The sequence below is a fragment of the Podarcis bocagei genome (assembly GCF_964188305.1).
Source record: "Podarcis bocagei genome assembly, chromosome: 5".
Classification (NCBI taxonomy): domain Eukaryota; kingdom Metazoa; phylum Chordata; class Lepidosauria; order Squamata; family Lacertidae; genus Podarcis; species Podarcis bocagei.
This window is the reverse complement of record NC_138129.1, coordinates 68,288,657-68,306,887: the sequence shown is the minus strand read 5'-3', so window position 1 is coordinate 68,306,887 and position 18,231 is coordinate 68,288,657. Positions and strand designations below refer to the sequence as shown.

Sequence of the window (18,231 nt, the reverse complement as noted above, 5' to 3'; positions counted from 1 at the left end):
ACACTCTGAACCTGATTCTTCCCCCTCCAAAACTGGCTGAACCCCACTTATCCAGACAGAGGAATCACCCACACACAGCTTGTTGGGAAATAGGCTTCAAGTTATTGGCTTTCATCCTGTCCTTTACCACTGTCAGGCACCTGTCTAGCACACCAACCACAACATCTGAATACAAATGAAAAGCAGAAACAGAATAAGGTGTCATATACCACACATTTATGGCACCATGGAGATATCAAACAGCACTCAGCATAGCACTGAAAATCTGATTATGTCAGTTCTATGAGGCCAAATACAAACCCCTCTAAATGGGTACATCACATAACCCACCCTCCCCACTCATGCCAAGCTTCCCCCTACGCATGATACCTTAAAGGTAAAGGTAAAGGTAAAGGTATCCCTGACTCTGGAGTTGCATGCTCATCTCGCTCTATAGGCCGAAGGAGCCGGTGTTTGTCTGCAGACAGCTTCTGGGTCATGTGGCCAGCATGACTAAGCTGCTTCTGGTGAACCAGAGCAGCACACGGAAATGTTGTTTACCTTCCCGCCAGAGTAGTATCTATTTATCTACTTGCATTTTGACGTGCTTTCGAATTGCTAGGTGGGCAGGAGCTGGGACCGAGCAATGGGAGCTCACTGCATCGCAGGGATTCGAACCTCCGGCCTTCTGATCGGCAAGCCCTAGGCTCTGTGGTTTAGACCCACAATCCTTTACTTGCCCCCAATCCTTTCCTGCTTTCCACGCCTGTTCTACTTAAGCCCTTCTCAGGAGCCTAAAGAAGTTAGTTTGCAACAGTTTAATAAAAAATACCCAGCTCTCCACAGTAACCACCAAAACGACCATCCTCCCCCAATGAAAGGCCTAATTTCTCTGCAAACCTCAGTAGAGTAGCTTGCCTACCACTTCCTGTTGAGTCAAAGCTTCCCTGAAATGCACATATCAGGGCATTCCGCATAAGCTCACCAGAATTAATTTACATGTTTTGGATGGTACTCAGCAGACTTCTCACTTGTGGCAGCGTTTCCTTCCAGATCTCACCTCGGTCTCTTCTCTCCATCATTTCCCCATCTTTTATATGGAGAGTTGAATGTTGCCTGTCCTTCACCAAGACCCACAGACCCACATACGGTAGTTTTTATATTGCTCACTTTCATTTTGAACACCTCTACAAAGCACTTAGAAACCACAATCCAGGGTTTGTTTGTCCCCAGAGAATTGCCACTTACAATAGCAACAGTATCTGAGTGAGAAAGGAATTAATTAAAAAAAAAAAACCCACATAAAACCTTTTAACTAATTTCCCCCCGGTTTTTATTTTCTTTTTGACACAGTTTTATACCCTTCTGGGATTTGGATGAGAATCCATTTATTTATTGCAATATTTCTTTTTAAAAAGTAAATCATTATCATTGAATGTGTCTGTGCATATATATGTTTGTTTATGTGTGTGTATACATACCATAACATGCATTTTATATCCTTTTAAAGTTGTCGTTCTCGACACCCTTTTGTATTCCTGTATCATTTTGTGTATATTCTCTAGAATGTGTGGGGGGGGTAGTCCCAATAACGTCAGAAAACTATGAATAGCCACTACACACAAATAGCTTCCCATGTGGGACAACCCCTAGACCTTTCTCTTTTCAAGCAGCAACCGTGCTGCAAAGTAATGGTGTGACCTGCTTTTTAAGCCACTGGACTCCCTGCGTTTATTATGCAGATAGTGATGATTTTGGTTCAATCCAACACTTTAGTCAATTCCAACCATGGTTTTTTCTCTCCCCAGTTTACATCCCAAACAAGAATCTTATTTTCCAATCAATGCACGCACCCAGACATCACATAATGGTTACCCTGCTGGGATGACCCCCTCCCCCAGTAAGCAACTCTTGTTAGCTACAAGCAATTTGGAGTTTCAGCAATCCTTATCACATCTGTATTGTTGGCTGTATTTGTTCACAAACGAATGAGCATGGTGGTTAAGAAGCAAGCATGGTAGGATTTCACGCTGGCTACTGCTGTTGTATATTATATTTGTCCATAATTCACACAATTTCTGGGAGGCAGTAAAACAGCCTTTCATCAAGTATGTATTTTTCATGTGCGCTCTCCAAAAAACTATAATTTATAAGCAAATGCTTGGTTTTTTTACAGCCCTCCTATGGTATTCCGGTGTCATAATTTATCCCAAGGCTTTCTAAATCAGCCCCAACACAATAAAAGATCATTAGAAGACACAACAAAACTTTTGCTCTGGCAAAACTAGTAAGAAGATTTCCTGCAGTACACATGTTGGCTAAATTAATTCTAGAACTAACACATTAGGGGTATTTTATGTCCACGGCTCATAAAATCTGCCAACATTTGAAGCCAAGAGGAACAGAATCTGAATGAGGTGACAGCCACAACTTACATTAGAATTGGTTTACCAGCTATTATACCGATTTTATGAACTACATGCATAGCTGCAGCCTCTTTAACAAACTTGAAAATGACTCTAGTCTTTTTCAATCACAGGGATGCCAACAAGTGTGCATAAGGAGTTCATAGACCATCCCCAAGCCAGCGGTGGACCCAGACTCTTGGCTCTAATTTTGTAAAAAGGAAGTCAGCAAGAAATCTAAACATGGAGGCATCTAGAAAGCAAAACGTGGAGGCAAGCTTCTAAGAATCTGCTGTTGCTAAGGTCGCTTAATCAATCACTGTTGCTAAGAAACCAGAGGAAGAAATTCTGGGATTCAGGATGGGGGGGGGTGCCTCCCAGAACTGTCACAGTTAAAGCAAGGGGGGGCTGGTTTTCTCACTTTCTGCATGCTTATTTTTCTTTACATCATCTGTATTTGTGGTTGAATATTTGTATATTGCTTTTTCTTTCAGGAATTGCGTACATTATCCTCCCCTCCCACTTTATATCTTTGCAACAGCCCTTTGATATAAGCTGGACTAAGTTAATATATGTACATAAGCAGCAGTTCTTGCCAGTAGGGGGGTGGATGCAGGGGCCCCAATCCTCATACAATGTACCATTGCCATATTTTCTCCCTCTACCCCTCCCTCTTGCACATTCTCTGTGTCTCATGCACATACATTCCATTCCATTCCATTTCATTCACTTCAATGGAACAGGGCACCTGTGATGTATATGGCATAAGCTTGGAGGGAATGGAATGTTCAAATGGGAATGATTCCTCCAGCCAGAATATTAGATTGGCAGAAACACAAAACAAAAGCCTCTGAAATGCTGCCTGTACTCTGGAATGTCTTCCCTAAAGAGGCTTGGTTAAATTCTGCCCTCCAGGATTTTGGGACCTTTCTTCATAAATCAACTTTTTAAGCTTCCCTTAGATAACTCATTTACTGCTGTAATATTTTGTTTTTCAGTGTTGACTCTGCTTGTGCTCGTCTAGAAGACGTTTGTGTTTTAACAGTATTTTAACTGTGTTTGAAACATTTAGTTGGGCCTGACTTGGACCCTGGGAAAGTTCCTGCTTTACACTCACCCATACCCATTTTCCTCTTCAAAAGCCTTGGCAGGTTATGCCCTTGGATATTTTGTTTTAAGAGCTCTGTCCTTTGTTCTTGCTTTATACCCACTCACAGTGCAATCCTGAGCATATTTACTTCGTTGTGGCTTACTGCCTAATAAGTGTATTTAGGACTGCAACTTTAATATGTCAGTGGAACTGGAGCTCAAGTCAATTCAGGTTTTCCTCCAGAACCTGTGGAGCATCTTTTTGTGCCTGGGTGTGACAGCCAGCTAAGCGCTCCTGAGAGAAAACACAACCTCTGCCTGTTTGGGTCCTATGGGCCTTAGGAGGGATTAAAATGGACAAATACTGGTAAGCCAATTTTCTTTAACTGGAACTGTACGTACGTATGTACATATGTAATTATGTACATAATTATGTACGTAGAATACAGCAAATGCTCCTAAAGAGCTAAATGCATAAGTAATTTGTTTAAAAGATTAACAAGGCAACAGTCCCTGTGACTATGTACAGAGAGTAAAATAAAACATTTTTTACTTGCAAACTTTGTAGTCAGCTCAAGTGGTTCTCTAATTTGCAGAGGTGCTGGACACTTTAGAGATGCTCCTTTGCAAATATTTTCAGTCCCAAAGTGGCAGAACAACCGCAGCAAGTGGCTGTATGGAGGACCTAGACCTGCAAGTATAATCCAAGAATAACAAATTATAACATATACAATGCCAGATATACAAAAAAGGGGGTCCCCACCCCCTTGCTAATTAACCACATGTAAATTTAGGCATGCATTTATATAAATTAAAATGACCTTATGCAGAGTGATAAGAGCCCAGAAATATTATCAAGTTCTTGATAATAATCCACTGTGGGACTCCCCCTTTACAGTGCCAAATCAACTCATTCATGGGGGATATATTAGCAAGATCCATCTAAGTCAGAACAAGAATACAGGAACCACACAAATTAGGAGCCAAACTTTAGAAGTGCTCTTGCACACAATCATATTTCAAAAACTGCCAAGGAGACGCTCATTTCAATAGAAAAAAAAATGGGCAAAGCATAAAAAGGAATGCCTAGTTCCAGAAGAAAATACTATTTGGACCTTCTCTGGAGACGAAAAGTTCTAGTTGCTATTTGGAAGGAAGATGCTAACATCTGGACCATTATTCAGAGTGAGGCAAGCTGCTTAGATTAAGTACCTAATAATAAAAGAAACCACAAATGTGTCTAGGGGAAAAGCAGCTGTCTTGGAATCTCTGGCAGCCCCAACCTTGCACATGTTTTATAGTGCTGAGAGGAGACTACAAAATCCTACCATTTATGTAAAGCATAGGCGCCGACTCCATGGGGCTTGAGGGGGCCCGAGCCCCCTCAAAAATTCGTTTGGGGGGGCTCAGCCCCCCCAATAATCTCGGGCGGCGGTGGGCGCGTCCGCGGCTTTTATAGGGCGCCCGGCGCGCACCAGCTCAATAACGGGCACCGGTGCGGCGGGGGGGCGCCGGGCCGGGGGAGGGGGCGGCCGGCCTGTCTCCTTGGCAACCCCATTGAGCAGCGCCGGCTCCCCCGGGAGGGCCATCCCCCCGCGCCGCCGATCGCCAACACCGCCGACGCTGTGGCTGCCCGAGCCCGAGCCCGAGCCCGAGCCAAAGCCAAAGCCAGAGCCCGAGTCAGAGCCAGAGCCAGTCAGTCAGGAAGGAAGGAGAAATGGGGAGGGAGACGAGGGAGGAAAATTGCGCGCAGGGTGAAGAAAGTAGAAGGGCGAACGAGACGAGCTTCCAACCCAAAAAAGGGCTGGAAGACTGGGAGGATGCAGGATCGGGAAAGAAAGCGACGCCTTCCCCGCCCGCGACGTCGCCCGCTTGTCATTGGCAGCGCAGCGGGCGCCCAGAGGGGCTGGGCACCGGGGCAGGGCCGCTCCGCAGCCGCGGAGGACAGCTGCGCGGCTAGCAAGGTGTGCCGCGTAGAGCGCGGCCCTTGTGTGGCCCGGTGGCCAGGCAAGCTCGGGCGGGGACCCCCATGCGAATCTAAGACGGGAGAAGAGGGCAGAGCAAAGGGGGTCCCTTCCCCAACCTCCGGCTCTGAGACTTCCCTGCGCCCCAGAAAAGCGAAAGGATTTTTTCTCTCTCTTTTTTTATAACTATTTTATTAAGTTTTCAAATACAAAGTTAGAAACATACACTGAAGAAAAAAGTAAAAGAACAAGAAAAAGAAAAAAAGAAAAAGAAGAAAAGAAAACCAACCATTCAACACATTTTTTATATAACTAACTGGACTTCCTCGCATCTCCCTTACCCTGCATTCTTTATAATAAAGATATCAGCAAATTATTACCTTGTTTCGTACCTTATTTTGTACTTTTCAAATACTATACCTCTAAATTTAACATACTTTTCATCAGTTACTTATATCTTAAATTAAACATAGTATTACCTTAGATTTTGACCTTTTCTTACTTAAAATATAATTTCCTGTTTCCCAAATCTAATTGCTGAAGCTATAGTTTCCGAATCGTGTAAATTTTTAACATTCATACAACTTATATTGTTTTTGTAAATAGTCCTTAAATTTTTTCCAGTCTTCCGTTGTTTCTTCTCCCAAATCTCGGATTCTGCCAGTCATTTCAGCCAGTTCCATGTAGTCCATCAATTGCGTCTGCCACTCTTCCAGTGTGGGCAAATCTTGTGTCTTCCAATATTTTGCGATAAGTATTCTTGCTGCTGTAGTTGCATACATAAAGAAAGTTCTATCCTTCTTTAACACTTTCTGGCCAACAATGCCCAAGAGGAAGGCCTCTGGTTTCTTGGGAAAGGTATACTTAAATACCTTTTTTAATTCATTATAGATCATTTCCCAGAAGGCCTTCACTTTTGGACAAGTCCACCAGAGGTGAAAGAATGTCCCTTCAGCCTCCTTACATTTCCAACATTTATTATCAGACAGGTGATATATTTTTGCAAGCTTGACTGGGGTCATGTACCACCTATAAAACATTTTCATAATATTTTCCTTCAAGGCATTACATGCCGTGAATTTCATTCCGGTGGTCCATAACCTTTCCCAGTCCTCAAACATGATGTTATACCCAATATCCTGAGCCCATTTTATCATGGCTGATTTGACTGTCTCATCCTGAGTGATTTTCTCTTCAACCTGCCCTCCATCCTCTTGCAGAAAACTCTTTGCCTGCCCTGCCCGTATCTCGTTTTTGCTTTTTAATTCCACACACGCACCCTTCGGACTTCGTGGCAATCGGGCGCACGGGTGCGTTTCCTAAGAGAGTGAGGACCCCCGCCTCCTCCCCACCTGCTCCCTCGCCAGCCAGCCAGCCGCGCGCCCTAGCCGGAGAGCCCCGGCCGTCCCTGTCGCGCAATCGGCTGGATCTCCCTTCAGCAGGCCGTGCTCACAACTCGGCCCAGGGACCCCCAGCAGCGGATCTCCGGCTCAGCTGAAGAATCCGGCAACAAGCCCCCTCCTCCCCAATCGCTCCGCCGAAATACGCTCCAAAACCCCCCAGATAGGCCGCCGGCCGCCAAGTCTAGTGGCGCCCTGAGCGAGGGTCTCTCCCCAACACCGCCACCTCGAACTGCGTTCTCCCGGCTACCCGAGCGAACCAGCGGCAGGACCCCGGTATGGGCCCCCCCAATATTTTTTATAAGTCGGCGCCCCTGATGTAAAGGCTTAACGTTTCCTTGTTGAAACTCCTTCTGCCACTATAGCCCAATTTCTCTTTGGGATTTGGGACACAGGCCTCATTTTTGCACTTTGAATCCTCAAATACAATTCTGTCAGCATAATTCTTCAGTCTCCTGCAGTCTTGAAGATTTGTCTGGTACAGAAGTTCATCTCCAGTTCGCCATGGTGACCTCAGGGAACATATTCAATATTTCATTGTTAACTTCATTTTAGACTGGAAGCTTGGAAACTCAATTCGACAGCAGTGAGCTGAACCAGTTTCAGGCAGAACTATATACAGTATTCAGACCTTGCAGGTAACCTTGAGCTGTCTGTTGCTTCCTGAGAAAGTGAAGGAGTCCAACATGCTTCTAAGCTGTTATACTTTGTTAGCCTCAGAATCAGCTCAAATGCGAAAGCAATGATCTGTATGCAGTTTTCCATAGCAAACCCTTGCCATATATTATAGAAGACATGTATTCTCAGCTTTAAGGGCAGCAAGAGTGTTTTTAGATATTACAAAAGCGGTTTGAAAGCAGTTATGGATCTTGCATGGAACAGGAAACACTGTTCAGATCTATGGATTCAAAAATTCTCCCACTGAGTCAGAATAAAACACCACTAGCATAACAATCTGTCTCCAGCGCAGTTAATGAAGCTGTGGCCAGTTTCAACCTATTTCTGTCTCCTGGTCTGTTACTTGCTTTTGCATCCTTGCCTAGCCCTTGCCTGGGGCCACTAGGGCAACTGCCTTTCAACCATCAATCACCCAGCAATTTGCCTGTAAACCTGCAAATTGCAAATATGATGCTGAAAGTATCTTACCCTTCTCCTTCTAGTACCACAAAGTGTATTTCAAACTACAGCCCTGAATATTTTCTACAAAGGATATCCTGTCTGCAGATGCAGACTTTGGTCTTTGAAATTTCTGTGGCACCCTTTGCGAGGCCAAAATTTGGCACCCCTTGCCTCTCGTCTTCCATTCTGCTCAATTTACTACAAGTAGTAGCAGTGCTCTGCGGTATCCCCTAGGCTCGGCACCCAATGCAGCAGAACCAGTCTCACAGCCCTAAATCCACCTCTGCTGTTTGCCTTGTCCATTCCCAAACACCAAGCTGAGGTTTTGTTCCCCAACTCACCACAGTCAGCAGTATGAGAACATGGCAAATTTTACAGCACTGATAAAAGATACAAATTTAGAAGAATAGAAACCATTTCTAGTCTATATAAAAGGTTATTTGTCAAGCAACAAATGTAATCTTCTATATGGAAAAAGAATTAAATATTACGTAAAAGAAAACACAGTAGTTAATTGAGCTTTGTTTTCTGTATGCTTAAGCCATAGCTTCAAGTGCATTCAATAAGGCATTTAACCCTGCATTTTATGGTAAGTTCTTTCCTAATAAAAGAGGGATAGTTTTTAGAAATCAGCAAGTTAAGTGAACCGTCTATTTACTCACACAGTTCTCCTTGAAGGATTAATTGCTTTTACATTGCTGTGAAGACATGGAATATCAGGTTGTTACTCACATCCATGTCCCATCCCCAGAATGTCTTATGGTGGCAAGAATTTATGGCTTCAAATCTCCTTTTACTTTTAGCTCATACTACATGTGGATGGGGTTCCAAATTCTACAGGTTAACAAGAGATCACAGGGATCACCAGCTGAGCTTACGCCATAAACTGCCTTGGATAAACATAAGGAATGCTTCAGTCTCCCAAAAAGCATTCCAAGAAAAGAATTCAATTCTCCCTCAAACTGGATCAACAGATCTTTTAATCTGCTCCCAGTTTGCTTCTATGTCACATAAGGAAATGCCTTCTACATGGGGGTAACTTGTTGCATTAAAATGGACACACGTTCGTCTGCTAAAATATGCTGAGCTAATTTATGCCATTTCTGAAAAGGAAGGAATTGGTCTTGTGCTAAGTATCCTTAAGGCAGACGCAATACAGTACAAAAAAGAGAGTAAAATAATGTTTGCTTTTATGTGTTCTCCTGGCAGTTGCAAAGACATTAGAAACTGCACAGATGTTCATAGAGGACTCTAGTGCCCTCTTTCTGCTCTGGTGAAACTTGCACATTAATTGGACTGTAAGATTTGTAACAAAACTAGTATTTGTGCATGCCAGTTAGGCAATCATTAATACTCTGGTAGATACCGTATATTGCTTTCATTTGTGCTTGCTCACATCTCTTGGACTTAGTTATGACCCTGAACTAGAGGACACTGCAGGACATAAAAGGGGATTTCAACCAGAAATGTTTTCAAACAATGACAAATGTAACATGAGAAGGCTAAAGAGAAGCCATCCAGGGATCATAAATCTGGAGAAAGAAAACCCTAAATGTCAAATTTAACTAGTCTTATGATTTGGGAGGCAGGGAAGACCTTGAGTTTCTGTGCCTGTCTGTGTGTCCCGTAGCACTAAGTAGATCATTTCAGGGAGGAACTATCACAAAAGTCAATCTAGAAAGAATTTTGAATTTAGGGTGGGGAAATGAATAGTAATTGCTCTCAGCTACAATATAACAATGGGTGTCAAATTGAGTTGTTTCTTACTGACAGTAGTTCACTAGCGTGAAGGGTATATGTCTTGCAGAAATCCTTCTTCAGTTCATTCTGGGAGACCAGAGCTCAGTAGGACCTACCAACATCCCAAGGCTTCCAGAGCCTTTCACAAGGCTGTCTACTCCCTATAGTTTATTTCTGACACGACTCCTTTTCACATTCCATCTTTCTCACAGCCTGACTTATCACTTCTGTTACTAGTTTAGGCTAGAGGACTGTGCCGGCCCAGCCCTTAGGTGGGATTAGGCTGCTGCCTCAGGCTGCAGAAACCCCTGAGCCACCGCCCACCCCATTGCCTCCACTGCCCTGGAGATGCAGCACCAGCATCAACCTTGATTTCTGGCAATTTTTTGTGAGATCTCACAGAAATCACAGGTGTGTGACATCTTGCTGGAAATCAAAGAGATTGCATTGGAAATCTTCTCTGCTGGTGGCAAAGGCGGGGCAGGTAGCAGTGGCAGGGCAGAGCACCACTTCCTGTTTCTCCTCAAGCAGCGAAACAGTACCTACTGCCCCTGCTAGAGTGATTTTGGAAGCATCTACCATCTGGGTTGAACTATTTTGAGCCAGAAAGGGTGGGGGCTAGCATTCAGCCCAGGAGTCAGTTCATCAGTGCATGACTGCAAGAAATTCACCTGGTGTTTGAAAGTACAATTTGCCTGATCTTACGTGCCTTCCTGAATTCTTGTTTTAGAATAGGTGCTTGAAGTAAAGACATATCATCTCTTTCATCACCTATACTTATGCTTGTCTGTCGTTCAGAACTGCAAGGTCACCTGTACTGCTGTAATGCTATTCTTGCTCATCAGAGTGCAGGGCTCTTGCATCATGAATTCAGACAGATCTGCTGGTGCCATTAGCCATAGAAGGCCTATGTTTCTGCAGTGGTGGGAGACCTATGACTCTCCAGATTTGGCTGGACTCGCATCAGATGGAGTCAGCATAAGCCAACGGTCAAGGATGATAGCAGCTGTAGTCCAGGAACATCTGAAGGGCCACAGATTTCCCATTCCTATGCTATGAGTTATGCTCCAGTTTCCCTTGACTGCTGTCCTTACCTTCTGGTAACCATTCCTGACACCCACCTACTGTCCTCATTTTTGCTATTTAGTGATACATTGTAAAAAATCTGTCCATATTAATTATTTAAAATGTCATTCTGCACTCAGTTCCCCAGGGCTCTCAGAATTAAATTTCTGATTGAAGGGTGGGGAAGGAATTAATCCTGATTCTGCTCAAGTTTAATTTCACACGCATGAACATTAAGGCTGGGGTCCTATATCTAATTATCTGGGAGTAAGGCCCATTGAACTGAATGAGCCTTACTTCTGGGTAGACAACCTGCCATTTCATATACTGCAACAGCAATGATAACACACTGTAGGGCCATTCATTTTTTCATTTAACTTAGAGTATATAATTAACCCAAGGATACCCTAAGGGAGTCTATAATATTTCCATATGTGAAACCTTGGAGACTATCCTATAAGATTGCCAGCAATGATAGCAATTTAAACCATTAGTTGATGATAGGTGCTCAGCAGTTCTGGAAGTCAAGCACTTGGAATTAAATATGTTTGAAGCCAAAGTTAGAGTAGGAAAGAAGTAAAATAATAGGGAAGTATAATTATCATTAAGTAGAAGATGGAAAGAGAATCTAATTTAAAGTACATTAAATGCTTATTCCTCTTTCCTGTTCCCACCATGGAAGAGTACAGATCAGCATTTTATAAAGGCAAACTGGGAGAGAAAAAGTATGAGATCCATTAACATGCTTAAACAACATTTTAAGGAGAGATTGGAAAGGCATGCTGCTAAGACAGGTGGAACACATACATACAAACAAACAGACACAAATAAAATAAGTCTGGTCCTATATATACATTTTTATGACTGGACAGTTGGACATGAACATTATTTTGCCAACCTTACTTAGCTATTTCCATACCTGCTTAAATGTCATAAAGAATTTTACCTTGAATCATTTTTTTGTTCAGTGGCCATAAATATGACAGTATATTGCAGAGTCCTGATTAGATGAGATCCCAAGTCCCAGTGTGTGATGTGAATTAATAACGTGTCTGGCTGCTGGCGATTACAGCTTTGGTAAAGGAAGTCAGCAATTCAACAACATTGCCCAGGTTCAATAGCACAAAGAGATCAGTCTTTCTGACCCCTTCTGCAATGAAAGTTAGGTGTGCACCATGTATGGCTTCTAATTTTTCAGCATGAAATAAACTAATATTTCCATTGCAAGTACATAGGTCTTTGTAGAAAAATGCTTTTTTCGAGCTGGCCATACAGCAAGTGGGGAGCTGGAAACAGCAGAAGTACTGCTTTATTTGAGGTATGAAACTTCAAAGAAATTGCTGAAAACTTTCTTTTAGAAATCACATCCCCACCCCCCGCTGTCTATGACTGCAAACATGGGGAGGTGGACAGGCACTTGGAAGAGCATCAGTCACACTGGTTGGACTTTGGGTTATTTGGTAGGTAGTGTGATGGGTGGAGCTGGCACAATGAAATCATTCAACAGTATCACCCATTTGGAACGAACACCCTGAACTGCTGTCTCACGAACAATCCAACATCATGTGTCCAGGAACCAGGAACCAGGAACCTTGGGGAGGATTTGACCATTGTTATACCGGTCATGGATGATCAGGAGCCAGGTGCATTACTAGGGACTGTAACCCCTGCTGCCCGGAGTAATCAAAACAGTGCCACTCAAGAGCAAGGTCTCAAATTCAGTGCTATAACGCAGTGTGGCGATTCTTTGGCCCTGCCTGTAGTTCTTTTCAAAAAACTTGATAATTCCAAATTCCCTCAATTGCCTCTGTCAAAAAAATGTGCATGGCATGCAGCATTTATTCTACACTCCCGGCATTTCCCTTTTACTTGTCTTACCCACGCATCTGCACAGCTCCAGGTGCGTGCCGTACTCTCTGGAAAGCCATGAAGGAGCTCGGTGACAGGCAGACAAGCAACATTCTGCTGCAGGAGGTAGCTGGGGGCCTTATTAATGGAAAACATCTGGTGCGCAGGGATAGTCGGGAGCAAGCTGGATTTTATATATTAGCTCGGTGCAAATTGCCAGCTCAGTGCAACAAATAGAGTCAATCAGATACGTTGTCCCGAGGAATTTCTGGCACATGGATAGGTAATGGATATTTAATGTTTAGTAGCTATGGAGCATGAAACGAAATATTACGACTCTATGGAGGCACCATTTTGTGTTCTCTCTCTCTCTCTCCCCCCCTCCCATCACACCTACACACACACACACAATAAAATGAAAATACACAGCTTTATCTTACATGGAAAGTGGGGCCATCCACATAATATTAATAATAACACAATAGAGCTTTTTGTGTTTATAGTCTTCTTGCCCTGACATCAAACCTATATCCTCTAACTCAGGAAGCCCAGGCCCAAAGGCCAAACGTCACCAAGACTCCTTATTTCTTTCTTTAGAGCATTTGTACCCCTTTCTTTGGCCAAAAAAGCTCCCAAAATGACTTACGTCTCATGAAAACAATGGAACGGCTGCTCCCAGGTCTTCTCCATCCAGAGGCTTGTTGAGGCTGCTCTGCTGAGGCGCAAGGCGGCTTCTTTTCTCAGCTGAAAAGCTTAACGAGCCCCTCTCTGGCTCCTGTGAACCGGAGCAGCTGTGGGCTGCTTTCCCTCAGCTGAGGCGTGGCTTTCCCACATGTCAACTGTGGCGGCTGAAGAGTCTCAGCAAAGCCCCACTTTGCCTCCGGCTCGTGAGGCTATCCTCTCCGGAGTCCGTAGACGATGTTCCCTTCAAGCTCCAGGGAGGGTTTCTTCATGGGGGGCTTTGCTGAGGCTAGTCAGATCCCCACACTTCCAGGCCCCAGCTGAGAGGTGCCGGAATGCCATTCCGGAGACTTCTGGCTGAACAAAAGCCCTGGATACACCCTTGGCTGCAGCACAGCTGCTGCTTATTATGCTCAGTTAGTAGAACATGAGATTCTTAATCACAGGGTCATGGGTTCAAGCTTTGCAGGGGGTTGGGCTAGATGACCCTTGAGGTTCCTTCCAACTCTACATTCCTGTGAGTCTGTGAATGTCCAGCTCCACCAGTGGAGCCAACACAATGCTCCCACCAGTGTGCCTTACAGTCATCTCACCCCTCCCAATCATAGCTGTCAACTTTTCCCTTTTCTTGCGAGAAATCCTATTCGGAATAAGGGAATTTCCCTTAAAAAAAAGGAAACGTTGACAGCTATGCTCCCAATAAGCAACAGGGAAGCCATTGCAGGGATGCTAATGCTACCGGCTGCATCCCACAGGCTGAGTCACTCCTGGAACCAGAAACCCTCAGTCAGAAGTCCAGAGATGGAGCCCACAGGAAAGCTTTCTTGTGGAGAGGAAAACTGGATCTCACAATTTGCATGAGAAAGTGTTGAATTTTTGGGCTATGATTAAAAGGACACTTAGGTTGGATTTTCCCTTCATGTTATGTCCAAAACTAGTAGATGAATAAAAGTTAAGTTAGAATTGCTCTTCAAACAACACGAAACTCCAGGCAAGGTGATAAATCTGGATTTTTAGGAATAATGATGAATGTGTTTATTTCCGAAGGCCTTTTGCATCTAGTATGTTTTTGTAATATTTTGTATTCCCAAAGTTGATAAAAAGATGACTTAAAGGTGACTTTTCCAATAAGTAAGATAAACAAGGTTATAGCCACCACACATTTTAAAAGAAGCTGTTCTTTATCTTTCTGCCATCCATACCATGGTTTTTGCAAAATGTATATTGTGGCTATATTCCGGTATACCTGTAACCCTTTTGAACTCAGCGGGACTTGCTTCTGAGTCAGTATGCATAGGATTCACAATCATTAAAGAATAAGTTTCAGAGAGCTGATCAACGGAGGGAGGGGCTTGAATTAGTCGGCCGCTTAATTACTTGGAATCATAAATAAAATCAATTACCTGGGTTTTTTTTTATTTAAACTGCTCTTCTAACAGAACATATCTGCTCATTCAGGGGAATCACTAATTTCTCACACCCTTCCAAGAGCAATTCAGCTTTTCAGTGGGGATTGGGTGCTGCAGATGGAAAGCATTCACTTTGGGAATCATAGCCTAAACCTAAGTAATAAAGAACTTCTTTTACAGTAATCTAGCTCCCTTTAGTACGGTAAGTATCTAGAGTAATGATTACCAGTAGTCTTTTCAGGGCTTTATGAAAGTAGTAAACCATGGTTACATCTTTACATGCTTTTGACCCTTTCTTACATCGCAAGACAGCCTTGAAAGATATTTGGAGGACAAAGACATTAAAATTTGATTATCATTTCTTCTGACAATACTGTGTTACTTGAACATATAAAAAAGGCAACTGGGACAGTCAATTTTTCATTGTTTGGTGACCTTGCAATTTTTTAATGACCTCACTGGGCACAAGGTACATGGAATAGATTCTCTGTCAAAAGTAATATAATCCTTTTGTAACAGGAGATGGTAGTGAAATCGTTTGTCCCTTGGATAATTGTATCCCTGTACTCAGGAAGTGCCTGGATAGCATTTGTCAAGGCAATTTTCTTTTGAAGAGATAAACAGAATTCTAAGCAACAAGGCAACAACTTGCTCTGAGCAGGTCAAATTGTCAGATTTTATTAAAACGTCCAGTTTTCTTTATGTGCTATACCTGGGTGTATCTATGTGCTTCCATCCATGACTATGAAATGCAGAAATCCATTCTGTTACACTTTGTTTTTAACCACACACTTGAGAAACAAAAAAATATATTGCAAGTAAACCTATTTTTCTTTGAGTCAACGTTAAAAATATATTGCAAGTTTTAGTATTAGGCATTCAGGGCAAAATACTATTTTGTTGTGTGGCAGATGTTTTAGATAGCTGTGCCACCTGCCTTTTTAGGACAAAGAAGCAAAACATGAAACATTGTATGTGCACACATACACCATCTGTTAAAGGGAATAGTCATGCACATGAAAGCTTGTGTGTGCAGATTCCCAGTGGTACTGAGAATTGTGAATGCTTTATATAAATAAATAAATGAATTTTTATTTATACCCCACCCTCCCCAGCCAAGACCGGGCTCAGGGCGGCTAACAACCAATAATAAAAACAAGTTGATTAAAATACAATTTAAAAAAAGATTAAAATACAACATTAAAACATTAGGATGCAGCCTCTTCACAGGAGGAGAAAGTAAAAAGAAAGAGGGGAGGGAATCAAACTGATTCTAAGCCAAAGGCCAGGCGGAACAACTCTGTCTTACAGGCCCTGCAGAAAGAAATCAGATCCCGCAGGGCCCTGTTCTCATGAGACAGAGCGTTCCACCAGGCCGGAGCCAGTGTTGAGAAGACCCTGGCTCTGGTTGAGGCTAATCTAACTTCCTTAGGGCCCGGGACCTCTAGGGTGTTGCTATATATGGACTTTAAGGTCCTCCGTGGGGCATACCAGGAGAGGCGGTCCCGTAGGTATGAAATATGAAATACCTATGGGTGGATTTTTGCATCCTGGGGTTATACATGCCATTCCAATCATTACATTAGAATCATATACCCAGCACATGGCAGATGTCACTGTCAGTTTTGACACTGCTGACCACATTTTGGGAGACATGAAAGAACTAAATGTAATAATGCAATATACTGAATGAAACTCTTGTGAAACATGCAGCCTTCATACAATCAAGCTCATTGCAGAAGAGTGTCTGTATTATTATACCCTGGTTAAACCAGGCATGTTCATTAGGACACTGTGGTGGATAATACAAAGTGCTAGACAGGAGCTATATATTATGGGTGTGTACATGCCCTAAGATTTGCCTTGTAACTGCATTTTTTAGCATTCTGGTTTGTTTCTGAGTTGCTCAGTGCACTCTCCACTTTGCTCTGTTCTCCAGCTTCTGAGGTCATCAACATAAAACAAAGTGTTGTGTTCGGCATTCACTTGGGAGTCTAAAAGTAGCCATAACATTTTCTCTTTTGGGCCCAAGTGGATGAAATAGGATTCCTTCCATGGTGTATTAATCCCACCAAATTCTAGACAAACAGGTCTAGGGGATTTTGTAGGGGGATTTACCTCCATAATCCATTTTAGGGTAATACCATATTAATAGGGCCAACAAAAATTCCAAAATCCATATTAATTTCATATTTTTGAGGGGGGAGTTTTGTCTTCCTTCTAACCTTAACATAATTAAGAGACAGCCAAATGGGACTCAGGAAAACCTTTCTCTGCAGTATTATTATTATTATTATTATTATTATTATTATTATTATTATTATGTAGGTCTCACACTTCCATTTTCTCTGCTTGAACCCATTATTTATTTACACTGCACTATACCAGGAAAATAAATACTGGTTTATAAATGGGGCAGGAAGGAAAAACAGGTTGTCTAGAGTCTCTTAATCTGTAATAGAAGCAAGCATGAAATAAGCAGACCGATAATGAGCCAATTGAAATTCTGGGCTTTTAAAGATAATCCTAAACAATTTACATCCTTCTGCATGCTAATAACACAATCACTTATGTTTAGTAGTACAAGACAATTCACTATCACGCAGCAGCTTAATAGCAAATGAGAACGTTCCAATGTCAGTTGGAAGGATAGCATTATTAGATTTCATTGCCTTGTTCTTATAATGCCCCATCAAGTCATTGCTTAAGACAGGGATTTGTTTGATCTATTTAGGAAGCATCTGATTCATGGTCACAACCCTATTAAAATGCAGAAACAATGAAATTTCTTCCCTGTCCTCATCACTGTAGCAGCCCTGAGCTGTTGGAAAGGCTAATAATGCTTTGTTTTAAAAATTGCTTTTAAAATGTCACCATGAAATTTAAGGTCAAAAGTGAAGCACAAAAATATATGCTAGCAAGTGGGAAAACAAGAGTACCAGTGACTGCTATGCTATCTCCAGGATCAGAGGTAACATCTTCTGAATATCAGTTGCTGGGGAATAGTGGAAAACAACTCTGTCCACCTGTCCGGCTTGTTGGCTTCTCAGGGGCCCTGTGGCCCTGAAAGGTGTGTAAAAAAATGCTGAATGAATGAATTTTGCTTGGGAATTCAGTGGAACAGGATGCTGAAGTAGATAAGCCCTTGATCAGACCCAGCAGGGCGCTTCTTATGGCAAAGATATATGCACTGTATTATTTAGGGGCCATCAAATCAAGAAGCAATTTTTATTCTTAGGGGAAATAGCATTGCCAAATGTTATGTTCACATGATTGTCAAGAATGAATTGTAACAAGTAGATTTAATTACCACAAATATGGAGCTAATGGTAAATATTACATTTAATTGTTTTCCTCATTTTTATAGAAGTGAAGAGAATACAGTACTCATCTAATCAATGTGTTCAAAAGAATGTAGTCAAATCTATCTGTTAGAATCTCTCTGTCCTCAATATCAAAATTAAACTATACTTATAAGAACACAAGTAATAAACATTTGCATCCATAATGACTAAAATGGATGCATTGCATA

At 42.4% G+C, this 18,231-nt stretch overlaps 1 protein-coding gene across 1 annotated transcript in view; it reads right to left on the bottom strand.

Moving 5' to 3' along the window:
• The window catches only part of ST6GALNAC3 (ST6 N-acetylgalactosaminide alpha-2,6-sialyltransferase 3), a 273,226-nt gene extending 268,412 nt beyond the window's left edge, over positions 1-4,814 (bottom strand). Inside the window, exons 1-2 of the mRNA XM_081193882.1 lie at positions 4,802-4,814; positions 4,027-4,164 (exon numbers count right to left, since the gene is read on the bottom strand). The gene's annotated coding sequence lies outside the window, so the exon portion shown is untranslated. The remainder of the gene's footprint in view (positions 1-4,026; positions 4,165-4,801) is intronic.
• Positions 4,815-18,231: the final 13,417 nt, after the last annotated feature.